This window comes from Bombus vancouverensis, chromosome 16 (assembly GCF_051014615.1).
Source record: "Bombus vancouverensis nearcticus chromosome 16, iyBomVanc1_principal, whole genome shotgun sequence".
NCBI lineage: Eukaryota > Metazoa > Arthropoda > Insecta > Hymenoptera > Apidae > Bombus > Bombus vancouverensis.
The window spans coordinates 10769435-10782199 of NC_134926.1; the positions used below are offsets into that span (position 1 = coordinate 10769435).

The window sequence follows — 12765 nt, forward strand, 5'->3', positions numbered from 1 at the left end:
CCGCTGCAACTGCAACTAAAATCCCCCCTGTTCCCATTGGCGGCTGTGTCCAGCGCCAAGGCCAAGTTCATCGAGTTCGAGCTCCCCGTCTCCTCGTCCCTGGGTCGGTTCCTTCGCGTTTCTGTGTTCCTGTTCAAAGAGCGGGGGCGGCTCCCGCGGAGGGCAGGCCGTCAAACTCGCGGGGCGGAACCATGACACGAAGAGGCGGTGCGGAATCGCGACCTCGTGGCGACGAGCACCGGGTACAAATCGTACCGATCGTCCGCGGCGTAAGATCGGTTTCCAACGGCGGCTACGTTGTTCGCCGCGGGGTCTTCGGTCGTCCGAACGAACAGGTCGACGCCACGCGGAGCACGTTGCTCCTGGATGGAAGGCAGCTCCAAGACGGAAACGCCCAGGCGTTAGGTGTATCTGCGTGGCGTCGTTGATGTACGCCCAGAAGACGTTGTGTAGGTGCACCTTCTTAACCCTAAACTTGGTGCTGCGGTCGGATGTGGTTGATCGGGTGTGACCGTTTATGGATAAATAGGGGAACGGTTGAACGTGTTTCTGGATATGGATATGGTACAATTTGCAGATTCGTAGCTCTAAATTCCGAAATAGCGGCGACATATCGCACCGTGATTACAAAATATATTAGCACGTTATCCTGTTTATCGTAATATTTACACACCGTTTAATCGGGATAGGTATATCAAATTCCATATCGTTCGATAGTACGTACTTTTATGTGGCTTGATCGATCGGCTGTGATCGTGATCCGTGGACGAATAGGGGAATGGGTGTGTGTGCTTTTGGGCATGGGGGTATGATTTAAATATTGGGAAAGGATTATACAGTAGCTACGACAAAATATTTCCACGCCGTTGTATTTATTGTAACGTTTAGATATCAATTAATTAGGTTCACGAATGTTCACATAGAATGCACAAATTAGCAAGACGGAGTACAAAATGGACCCATAGAACGTTACATACGTAGGAAAGCGCTAGAATTGGATATATTTCAAACATTCGGTATTATTGACCGTAGACAAGAAACTCTCGAAACGCTTGCGTCGTACAATGATAACGCTGATTTATATAACCTGGACTTAATTACACTGCGTTAGTTAGTCCTAATTGGTAGGTACTAATTCGTGGAAGTAGTACAATGTTATAAACGAGGGAACGGATTCCGTGATTGAGAGAGCTCGTTTAAGCAGGTTATATAAATGGAGGAAATGAGAGGTTCGCTGGGCGAGGATTCAGGAAGTGAATTTCACAGAATGAAAGGAAACATACGATTACACTTTCTAACGTTCTATTATCATTTATTATCTGTAAAACGTTTCTTCTATCTTTCCATGGCAGCTTCATAAATATTTCACGCGTGTTGTTGTCGCGAGAATTTATGATTCTCCCAGATTAAACGCGAAATCCAGTGTCTAGAAACTGATAAAAGTATAACGATCCTTTCTAATATCATTAACCTACGAAATAAAGATATTTAAAGTTCGACAAAGAAAATAGATTATACAACGTATTATACGTAGTAAATTATATAAATCAGATTGCGTTTCGCGATGATAATGGATTTAGCGAAAGAAGAAGTTCGAAATAAATTATTTACAACTTGATACTATTCGTCGTAATGATCCTATATACGGTATATATGGAATGCGATATATAGAATTATATAATTGATCATATAACAAAAGATTCGGCATGAATTGAAGATAAATTATTCGTAATATATATATATACATATATATATATATATGTATATATTACAATACCAAACCACCAAACGCGATGGAGTTTCTTAAAGAGCGATAACAAGTGATACGAAATGGAAAAGACGTAAATTGGCTAATAAGCTTCCCTCGCGGAATATTTCAGAAAACATTGTAAAGCGATCTACATGCACCGACGAGGTCCATAAAGAGCACCATTCGTCCATCCCATTCGAATGATCCCACCCCCCCCCCCCGGTCGAGACACATAACGGCACAATCCATTAATCCTCCGAACCGCCTCCTGGCGGAGAATAAACCGGACTGGTGCCAGCCCCAGGGGTAACGCACCCCAATTCGCTGTCCAAACCATCTCCTCGTCGTTCCTCCTCCCCTGATCGTCTTGTTTACTCTTGTATTGTCTAAAACCATCGTTGATCGTCTCTTTATTGACACGTTAATCATCGTAAATGTTTAACTCCGTGGAAAATCACGTGATTTATGTTCCCCTAGCACTTTTGTGTGTCATCCAATAATCAGCTGGCCTTTCCATGGTATCCTGATAGCACGAGTCTGTCGATGGACTGAAGCTACTTGCCGCCGGACAAACTAGCCTAAATCCCTTCGCCACGAGTATTACTCACTCGGATAGCTTAGATCGTTTCGATGCTGAAACGAAAGATGCCGATAATAACGGCACGATATTGCTTGCGTTACTTTGTAACGGCACGCGGCTATGGGACGTCATGTTCACGAGGCGTATGTATGAATATTAATTACACCGCAGGTGACACTGGTTAGGCAGCTATCAGAATGTAGGAGGTCTCTTGGCCTGGATAAGGAAGTTAAAAACCCTTTGAATTTAGGGTGGGAATGGTGGTATAAATTGGGTCTTGGTCCTGGGGGAGTTGACTCGGTTGAAGTCGTGATTCTGGCCTGGGAAACTGCTGGAAAGTTTGAGAGAGAGAGAGAGAGAGAGAGAGAGAGAGAGAGAGAGAGATAGTTGAGAGGGACTTTAAGGGGAAGTATCGGTTCTATCAAGGATCGATGTTTGTTCTGCTGTGGAATGGGTTTAGATCGGATTCGTAGATCGCAAATAGAAGGAGAATTTTAAGCAAATTTACAGCGTATAATTTATAGCGTTCGAAAAGATCGTTTTCCTAATTACAGGAAAAGTATTTGCTTGTAACCGTTTTACGCGACAAAGCGAAGAGAAAACGAGAAACGCGTTGGATGGATAGGTCCGGTCTAGGCAATCTCATCGCTAACCTAGGCTAGGCCTTCGATCCGATGGTTTCCCGCGGGGGTTCCTCGCGAGGATGTTATCCTGTGAAAAAAGCGTGGGTGGAATCCCGACGAGGCGAACCCTTTCTCTCCAACGACGACAACCCGAATCCCTTCAAGCGTCCTCGCTTCACCCGCCATTAATTTTCCTCTCCCGTCCTGTCCGTTTTCCTAGCCTCTATCGTCGTCATTCTCCCTTCCGACTCGTCCACGGAACGACAGTTTCCGAAGAACGGGACGAATCACCAGAGCAACATAACTGCCCAAGGGCAAAGCTATAACCCGTGCCAACCTCGATAGAACACCTTCTCGCGATGTATACCAGCCTACTTCGAATATGTGAATATATTTTATTCAACCCTTTCCCTCGGGCACCAGATTAAATTATTCCTATTGGTAGGCTGTCCGACGTTCCATCATCCAGAGCAGACCGGCTCTGTGGAAACGTAGAAACGCTGAATGCACTCTGTGCTACTACTGCGTCGGCTAATCGCCGACGAATCGCGTGACACGCTTTCGAAAACCGTGCTTCTGTCGTGACTAACCTGGTGACCGTCGAGTACAGACTATGGTACCGACACATGGAAGATCGTAGGAATTTCGTACGACTGCCAGCCAACTTCTGTTAGCCTGGGACAGGGGGATCAAACCAATAGACTGCCGATAGCCCTTTCGATTATCGGAACGATCAGAACGAGACCCTTCCTCCATCTGACTTGACCCGAACGTTGGCATTTCTTAGGTGCGCTTAGCTGGTGGTGACCCCTACTCACGTGTGTGCATTCGCTACAACTCCTCAACGTGTATCGTGCCCTATTCCTTAGTCGAGTTATGATGCCATCGATCTGACGCGTTAATGGACAGTTTTGACAAGCGATGATTCCGGCTTGGCACGCCTGGTACGTCGGCAAAGAGCGTTTCCACGAAGCGGAACATGGTGCACTCCTGGCAAGCATATTGCTACGCGTTGTTATTTAATACAAATTCGATACTGCCCGCTGTTTCTGTTGCCTCGCGTATGTGCCTTATAAGATAAGATTTATTAGAGTTTTCCGACAAACGTAACCGACAGATGTCATACATAGATAATACTCATATGCCCCTTCATTGTGAGCCGCTGAGCGTCACTCGAGATCTCGAAAGCTAAGTTCGTCGATCAAACGTACTTTTACGTGTTTTTAGTTACGGATAGACCGCCGATGATATACACACGTAGGTTGAAATCAAATTTCAAACGCTCCCTAAACCCAGAGACAAACATTCGCCGGAGACTCTGCGGAACGAAAGCCTAACTACACCTCACTGATATCTAGATGAATTCCTTATTCGTCATCCAATTAACGCGTCTCGTTGCTCTCTTTCAAATCTCAAATTTCACGAGTCTCCTCGCTAATCCCTTTTACGCCACTGGTGTCCAGTGCACGTGTCCGCTCGAAAGGTATATGAGGTGAACGACCAGACGAATATCAGGGCACCTCTCTCGCGGTTATGTCGGCCCTGTCGCGATGTGTGACTCGAAGCACTTGGACGACTAACCCTTTCCTTCGAACGAAGTCGCGCCGCCATTCACATATGTGAATACGGGATGATTCGTCGACGGATCGACGACGGCATCTCCTTACCGCGATTTCTTTTCCGGTTCGTAAAAGTCTTGGCCGCGTCGCCGTCTATCAGGAGCGACGCATCGGCGACACGCACGTTTTTCTCGCGGAACGATAGGAAAGTTCGGTTTTCCCGGTCCACTTATGCTCCTCTGATAGCACCGGAAGCCGCCGATTGATTGGAAACCGCACGAGGTATTCCACCTGATCACCGAACCACCGAGACGCGCCTATGGCGTCCTGGTGTCGAAAAAAGTGGAATCGCCTTTTTTTTTTCTTGACACCGTCGCGTTGTTTATGTAATGTAACGTGCTCGCGCGAAAACGTGTACGTGGTTCGATCGTAATTACGGCCGATGGTCGCGTGGGACGAATTATGCAAACGCTTCGATCGATCGATTGCCGGTGCTTCGATAAGTAGGCAGCGACGGTTATCGGAGATTAGCAGAACTGTTTGATTCTTATCGAATCGTTAAACTCGTTCGTAAGAAAGAATTAAAGCGCCGGTGATTGTGCCAAGTTGTTTCGTTTGTTTGGTATAACGGCTTTCGAATGGTTCGCTGTATTCGTGTTAAGTCGATGGAGTGTCGAGGCGGTACAGAGATTATATCGGGTTCGGAGGGAAACGCTTTTTGATTTAGGTAAAGTGTAATTTCCTTTGACGTTATAGAACGAGGTACAAAGGGAGTTAATCAAAGTGTATAACGGGCTATAACGATATTTCGCGAACAAAGAGAAATTGAGAAAGTTGCTAGGAATACATAGGGCGATAGGTGGTAGTAACATCTTCCCCTATACGTTTGGGGAACAAAGGGGATGCGAACGTTATTTCTATTTTCCTTCGGAGATCGCCCGCGGCACGTTTTATACGAGCAATTAGTAATTGAAAAATCCTGAAATACGTAAAAATATAAACGATAGAAATTGGCCTTGTCATTAAACAGATGTATAGTAATTACGATAAATAGTATCGAAACGTTATTCGACGTTATGAAATTCCGGGAAGAATTTTGGAAGAACTTCGCTTTGTGCCGCTGGAAACAAAAGAGGAGCAGAGAGAATCGGTGAAACGGTTCGACCAATCGACGCGGTGACGAAAGTTTGGCCAGAATTAGCGACTGTTCGCAGTCGTAAAGGGGAAGTAAATGCTGATTGACCTCCTCGCCTCTCTGAGGGCCGGATAGAGTTTCTATGAATGTTCCGTCACCGCCCACAACCCGTTCTCGTTTCTCGGCGCGTACGTCTCCTACGATTTCCGGCGAACGCGTGGAACGAACAACCTGAACCTACCCGATCGCCACGAATTTCCGTCTGACGGACAACGACTAAAGAGAGAACACGCGGAATGAGCAAGATTCTCCGCCGTTATAGCTTCCTGATCGCTGTCACCGCATTCCTTTTTATCCGAACTCGTTCGAGCGAAACGATGGAATTAGAATCCCCTTTTAAAGCATGGAACCCGCGCAACCAATTCATTCGCTCCTCCACCTAAAATGACAAACATAACGTATAATTTGTCGTTAGAAGTGAACGTTAACCATACATCTATAGCATTAAGCCTATACACGCTTGTTTCACGCAAGAAGCTTATCGCGGATGGCAGTACGATATACGAATACAGTTCCGGATTTATAGATATATTATACGGTACTGTAGTATCGGGAGAAACCTCTGAGTAATTAAGAGGATCTATTTGACCATGGGACATGTACGTACCAGGTATATAGTGTATTATCGGGAAAACCCCTGGGTAATTAAGAGGGTCTATTTGACCATGGGACATGTGCCAGGTATACCGGAGCCAGGGTATAAAAGGTAGCCGTTAGTAGCGAGTTCAGGGGCTTGAGTTGCCAGCGGAGCTTTAGCGTTGCCAGAGAGCTTTTAGCGTTGTCAGGGTTGTCGAAGAGTGTAGTCAGCGTTGTCAAGGAGTGTGATCGGCGTGAAAGAGGTTGTAACACGGTACTCTGAAAACACGAAAAATTGTAACAAATTGCGATCTCCTCCTACAACGCAATATTCTTGTAACACGGTTTAGATACAACACGGAACAAATTAACCATTTTATGGGAGAACTTACCGTAGTACGAGGATCGATAACGCAACGAGCGAGGAAGCGGTACCGTCTTTCGGTAGTAAAAAAGAAAGGTTTTATCCATTGAGGGCGCAAAATCTACCGAAACGTTGCATAAATTGCAATGTGTAGGTTCGATCATTCGAAAGGAGTTAAAGTTGCGTGAAATTGCGTCCGGTTAAAAGGACGTTCGGCGGACAACGTTCCTTCAACAGCACCGAGGAAGTAGAATAATTCGTGTGCTTCTGGCCCAGCCCTCCACTTTCTACTGGAATGAAGAAATTACCAATCTAGTGACGAAGGATAAAAGAGAGCGGAACATACATGGAAAAGTAACTCGATTGTTTGTTTTCCTTTTTTCTTTTCTTCTTTTTTTAAATTTACCGAAATATGAAGTTACGAACAAAGTTCGATTTATCTTTGGCCGAGCCTCGTACACGTAATACAGTATTTTGAAATGTCCTGGAGTATAAATACGTCTAGAGATTTGTCAAAGAGTAAAAGGTCGATTAGAAACCAAGTTCAAGAGACGGAGAAAAAGAAAAGCATCGGGGTTCGATGGGTAGACGATGGGAATTATTATATAGCAACGAGGCACTGTCACACGCAAATGTGACGGATCGATGGTGACAAGTGGTGTTCCGAACATGCTGTCCTGTTACAGCACCCCAACATTCTTTTGTTCTCTACGAATTGTCGCGGCTGTTGGTTTTCCTTCGCCATCGAACGGATTTCTACGTCTCATATTACCCTGTCTCGTAGAGGAGTTGCTCCATTATTCTCAGCTTTCTTGGTTCGTCCCAAGACACACCACTTTCGACTCGTTTGCGTCGTGTTCGGACAAGACGCTCCTCCACGTTGCGTTTTGAGCCTATGTTCGATGAATTGGAAACGTTAAAGTCGTTTGCGCCGATTATACCGTTACCATTCAGTGGTAACACGATGATGACACGGTGCCGCTGAACGAATATGTAATATCGATCGTGGTTCGGTAAGTCGACGAATAGAAGCGTTTTGTTCGTACATACGTGAAAATGGTTTCTTGTCTCGTTTGTTCCTTTCGAATGTTAACTCCACCGTGATCATTCACTCCTTGCACCTGGTTTCTGCAAATTACTCGCCGTTTATAGAGTCCTGATACTTAACGGTGTTCGGCTGTCATCATTGCTGGTGATTGATTCGACGACGATCGTAGCAGGATACCATGGCAATTTTCGCGTTGAGTAAGAAAGCCTAACGTCTTACGCGAGTACTTACATACTTTTCGTTGTTTCGCGTATTCTACGATTATTATTGTATATTGCCATCTTTTTTGTGTCATCTTTCCATCAACATCTTGTCTTCGTGCTCGTGCTTCTTCATTAAACCAGTATTATCAATCACAATGGCAGAGTGCCGAAGATACATCGCTATGTACGTTTGATTTGGTTTTTGACGAAACATCGTCAACTCGACAGCCGTTCGTAAAGCACTTACGTCTCTGAACTTGAAACATTTTGCTTTCGTTTTCGATTACGTCGTACTAAAATCGATTTTCCTACGAAATGTCCGATTTTAAAGAGGATACGCTTACATATGTAAATAACCGTGTGCCGTAATAATACGTGCCGCGTTAAGAGGTGCTGCTGTGTTGTTCAAGTCCGCGTTAACCCACGAGTCTCTGCACGTCATGATCTTCTGTTCTCGAAGAACGCTTAATCCTCCTCCATTTTACAGCCACGTTCCTCGCTTTAGCGCCTCATTCCCGGCTACTAGGACGGCAGATACGGAGGTCGCGGACCTCGTAAATTATGCTCGCTTGTCGCACGGACAGAGACGAATAGACACGAGCGTCAACAGGCGAACATAACGCGAAACCCGTCCACTATATTCCAGCGGGGCAACCTTCTGGTCCCCTGAAAGGCGCCAGCGTTCATCGGCATTGACGTTTGTCGTCGATTTCATACACGCTCGCCGGACACCTGTCCACCCGTGTGCACGCACGTTCCCTCGATTCACCTGTCGTGGCATGTTCGACGTGGTTTTGTTTTTATAGTGCGAGCACACGCACTATCAGGAGAGTATGAAGCCGTATATAGCGGCCGTATAAGTCGGAAGAATGACGGACGAGCCCCACCCTGCCGCGAGGTAAATTCAATTTGTCCCGGCTGAAGAAAGATAAATCGCGCAGATGTCAACGGTATTAGGACGACATGAGCTTGTTGGAGGTCAGACAATCGCGTTTTAATTCCGAGTCGAGCGACGACGCCTGGCACGGTGACTTCCTGGTTGCGCTTGGTAGCGTTTATCAGGCGAATTCGAGCGAAGGTTAGGAGGAAGCGTAACACGGTAACGAGCAGATGGCCAAGTAGGTTGTTCTTGCATACTGGGTCGGGATAGTAACGCGGCTTTTTTTCAGAGTTTAGTTTCAAACAACGACGGTTATTACTATCGGTGTTTTAAACAATTTGCAATTGAAAACTTAATAGAGAAGGATAGCGAATTGCAAAAGTCGAGAAAATTCAGCGCTGATCGATCGCCAAGAGGAAATTGTTTATCTTTATTTGGTATACGAAAAGCAACGACCGGGTATCTCATGGAACGATCCGATACGAAGATACCTACTCGTCGCTATTATTACTGCGATACTCTAACAAATATCGTACTTTGTATAACGAAACACGTATGACTACGAACGAATTAACAGACCTTTAATAAAACGATTAAAAAATTGTTATGCTTAACGTCCAAATACGTACTCGTATAGATTACAACGGAATCCGTATTCTTATTCTACTTACGATTAGAGAGCATCTTACTCGGAAATAACAAAACCTTAGAAACCCATGGTTCCCTAATACCGTTGACTACTGTGCGAGTTGTCTTGTTTCCCTACCAGGCGAACGCGTTTTATGACGGGTTTTACGTCCTTTTGGCCAATGTCACGTCAGGCCGCTTCCTGTGCGGGACATCATTCCTGGCCGACTTTGGCGTCTCTATGATTTCCTGATTCCACGATATTCCAAACAGTGAGAAAAAAAATGGCTCAGCGATTTTCACCACATTTGTTCGTGTACTTAACACACGTACGAAAACTATTTTATTGCACGGGCATATGTTGTTCCTATTAAAAAATCCAATTTTCCATTGAAGTTAAATTAAGTTCCATAGTCTGGAATTTTACGTGCTTCAACGATAAAATACGATAACTTTACGAATTGTTGCTCTCACTATTTCTAAATATAATTATTGTATACAATTATTAAAATTTTGTTTAATCGTGGATATCTGTAAATAACGGAACCATCGTTATCGTTAAATAAATGTAACGTAAATATCGCGACGTGTATTGAACGAAATGTAATTGAACGCTGCGTATTTGTTTCATGTACGTGTACACAAGGAAATATCGATCATGGAAAATGATATGTTAATGCGCGTGACCAATCGCGTTGTCGGACGAGTGCCATCAGTTCATGGTTTCCTGGTCGAAGCTTCCGGAAGTCGGCGGAAAAAAAATTGTGGCCGGATCGAAGTTAAACGAGCCCTCCATCCCCTCTACGCTCATAATCAGGCGGAAGTAAATCACCCTCCGTTATAGAAACGAAGCTGACTCTCCATTAACGTTCTCTTTCTCTGCTGAGCGCGCAATAATCCTACAAACGTGTTTCAAATACCGCTCATAGGAAATGGGAAGACGTTAGAAATTATTTATCGATTTGCTTCGTTTATTTCGCTTAATTCGTTGCTATTTTTAAACGAAACAGATTTAGATTTTTAAATTTTCGTTAATTAATCTTTTTCGCCGGCTTTTGATCAGAATCAGGAAAATTTGTATAAACGCAGTCAAAGAAACGGAACTTAGGTGGAGATTCGTGTGATCGGCTAAACGCTATCTTTGAATTTTGTACGTTTCACAGGTATTTCGTTAATCCGATGCGTACTTGTACTGTAACTAAGTTTGTAACGATTATGCAAGTTCGAAGATGTGAAAAGATTCGAAGGCTAGTTAGTGTTTTACGTTATAACGAGTCAAACACAAACTTTGGAAGCAGGAACGTATAAAACGAAGACGAGAGGCTGGCCGAAAATCGAATGGGACGCCGTCGGAGGACAAGGAAGCCCTTTTATGGGAAAACGAGGACTGTTGGTCCCTAAAGGGCATACGCCTACGCACTTTTACTAGGAAACCATGAGGAAAGGACTGGTTGCGTCTCATCTCGCCGTGGCCCTTTGAGAATCCTGCAAAAGGACACGATCCGCAACAACTTCCCTCGGCGTAGGACAGATACAGACAAATATATGGATAGTAAGAAAGAGAAGAAGATACTTGTATATTCTACAGCCAGGGTCTCGCTACTTTTTCCTGAGCTTTGAAAATATCTTAGACGGAAAACCTTGTAAATGACCAATTACAGGTTGCAGTCAATCATCCCGTAACTCAACGAACTGGCGGTGAACGGCTACGACAACGAGATTTTAAAACACGCGAACGGATACGATAAACGCGTAAAATGGCAGAAACGATCGCCCGAAGAGATAAATTAACGTACCGCGTGTTTGAAAAGAAAATGAAATTGAACGATAAAACTTTTTCTCAATTGTTCGAAGCTAAATGGCCGTCGGTGGCGGAATTATCCAATTGTTATTGCATTATCGATTATTATAATCGATCGTTGTATTATCAATTTTACAAGCGAACTACGGCCACCTGCAACAATTCGAAGAATTAACAGAAAGTTTTCATTAATTGAAAATTAATATTAATGTAAGAATCGATATAAATTTTAATAAAGTCTCTATTCGTCTGCCAGTTAGAAGGGATGCTCGGACAATTATGGCGTTCCATAGCTGGCCGAGAACACCGATGCGAAGGCATGTTCTCCTAGTCAGTGTCACCAGTCGACTTCCCTTTCGTATTCGGACGACAATTTCGATAAAGGGCGCGTACGATGTAACCGGTCGTGAAATTAGGCGGAATTATTTAACCCTTTGGGGACGTTTCACAAAGGGCCGAGTTCACAGGATGTTAGAAGACGACGACAAGTCTTTTAGGGACCCTGACCGTGGTCACTGTCACGTGATTTCCACCAAAAGGGCCACAGAGCAATGGCCGTGGTCCAAAACATGGCGCTGCACCAACAACCATAGAAATTCTACCATTTTTTAAGCATTTACGATCGAACGTGCAGACCCCGGACAGTCCAAATTGAATAGAAATTTATATTTTTATAAAAGCTAGCGAAGAAACAGGATCCAAATAGAAACTCGTTTCGACGATTAAAAAATAAGAACGATTTACTACGTGTTGGACATTTTCTGTATTTCTACGTGTCACTTGCATCGTACGAACTTTTTCAGCCCTAAATGTCGCATCAAAATTTGCACTTTTTTTCTATATCGTGATATCGTTCGACGTCGTGTTGTTGTTGTTCGATCGATCGGTTTTGTCGCTGTACGACAACCACTTGAGATATAAATCTTCTACAGTTAGTAATCGATATTAATTACATCGTTTACGCGATCAATAACCGTATATATATGAACTATTAGCTTGATAGGAAAAGATTCAATTTAGAATTTAGCGATGTTCAGGAGATTCGCTACGACCAAATTCGTACTTGTCGCCTTGTGTCGTTACATGTTCAAGACAGTATACGTGAAACGCTCTACGCGACACTGAACGGACACGTGTCGGTATTGAGAACAGGGCTTTATGAACCCACGGAGGACTCAAAGTGAATTTAAGGGAGTAACTTGCTTACCTACTTCCTGGAGAACGACGATCGATAGTTGAGCGGATAACGCACATGTGCCGAACTTTTGTAGTTTTAATCGAATTACGAATTCTTCTAATTTTATATCTATTATCTTTATTCGTTGTTTGTTCAAATAGTAATTGAAATATCTTTACATCGTTACACGTAGACGTACTGCTTGCGAGTGAACTAAAACAATTGTAAACTAGCGTTTCTTAGCTATTAGATAAAGGTAGGGTGTTAAAAGTATTTGCAGTAGGACAAGGGTACGAGATTTAGCAAATTTGACACAAGAACGAAAGAGTATTACGATCAGTATTGTTAAATTCCATAAAATATATTAAGTTTCATATAAAAA

At 43.9% G+C, this 12765-nt stretch overlaps 1 protein-coding gene and 1 long non-coding RNA gene across 2 annotated transcripts in view; one reads left to right on the forward strand and one right to left on the reverse strand.

Moving 5' to 3' along the window:
- LOC117160183 (pancreatic triacylglycerol lipase) overlaps positions 1–12765 on the forward strand; it is a 60171-nt gene that overhangs the window by 7919 nt on the left and 39487 nt on the right. The window lies entirely within an intron of this gene.
- LOC143303773 (uncharacterized) lies at positions 1951–7083 on the reverse strand. Its single transcript, XR_013060402.1, has 3 exons — positions 6676–7083; positions 6315–6562; positions 1951–6086 (listed from the first exon to the last, which is right to left on the reverse strand). It is a non-coding gene; the product is annotated as an uncharacterized LOC143303773 (long non-coding RNA).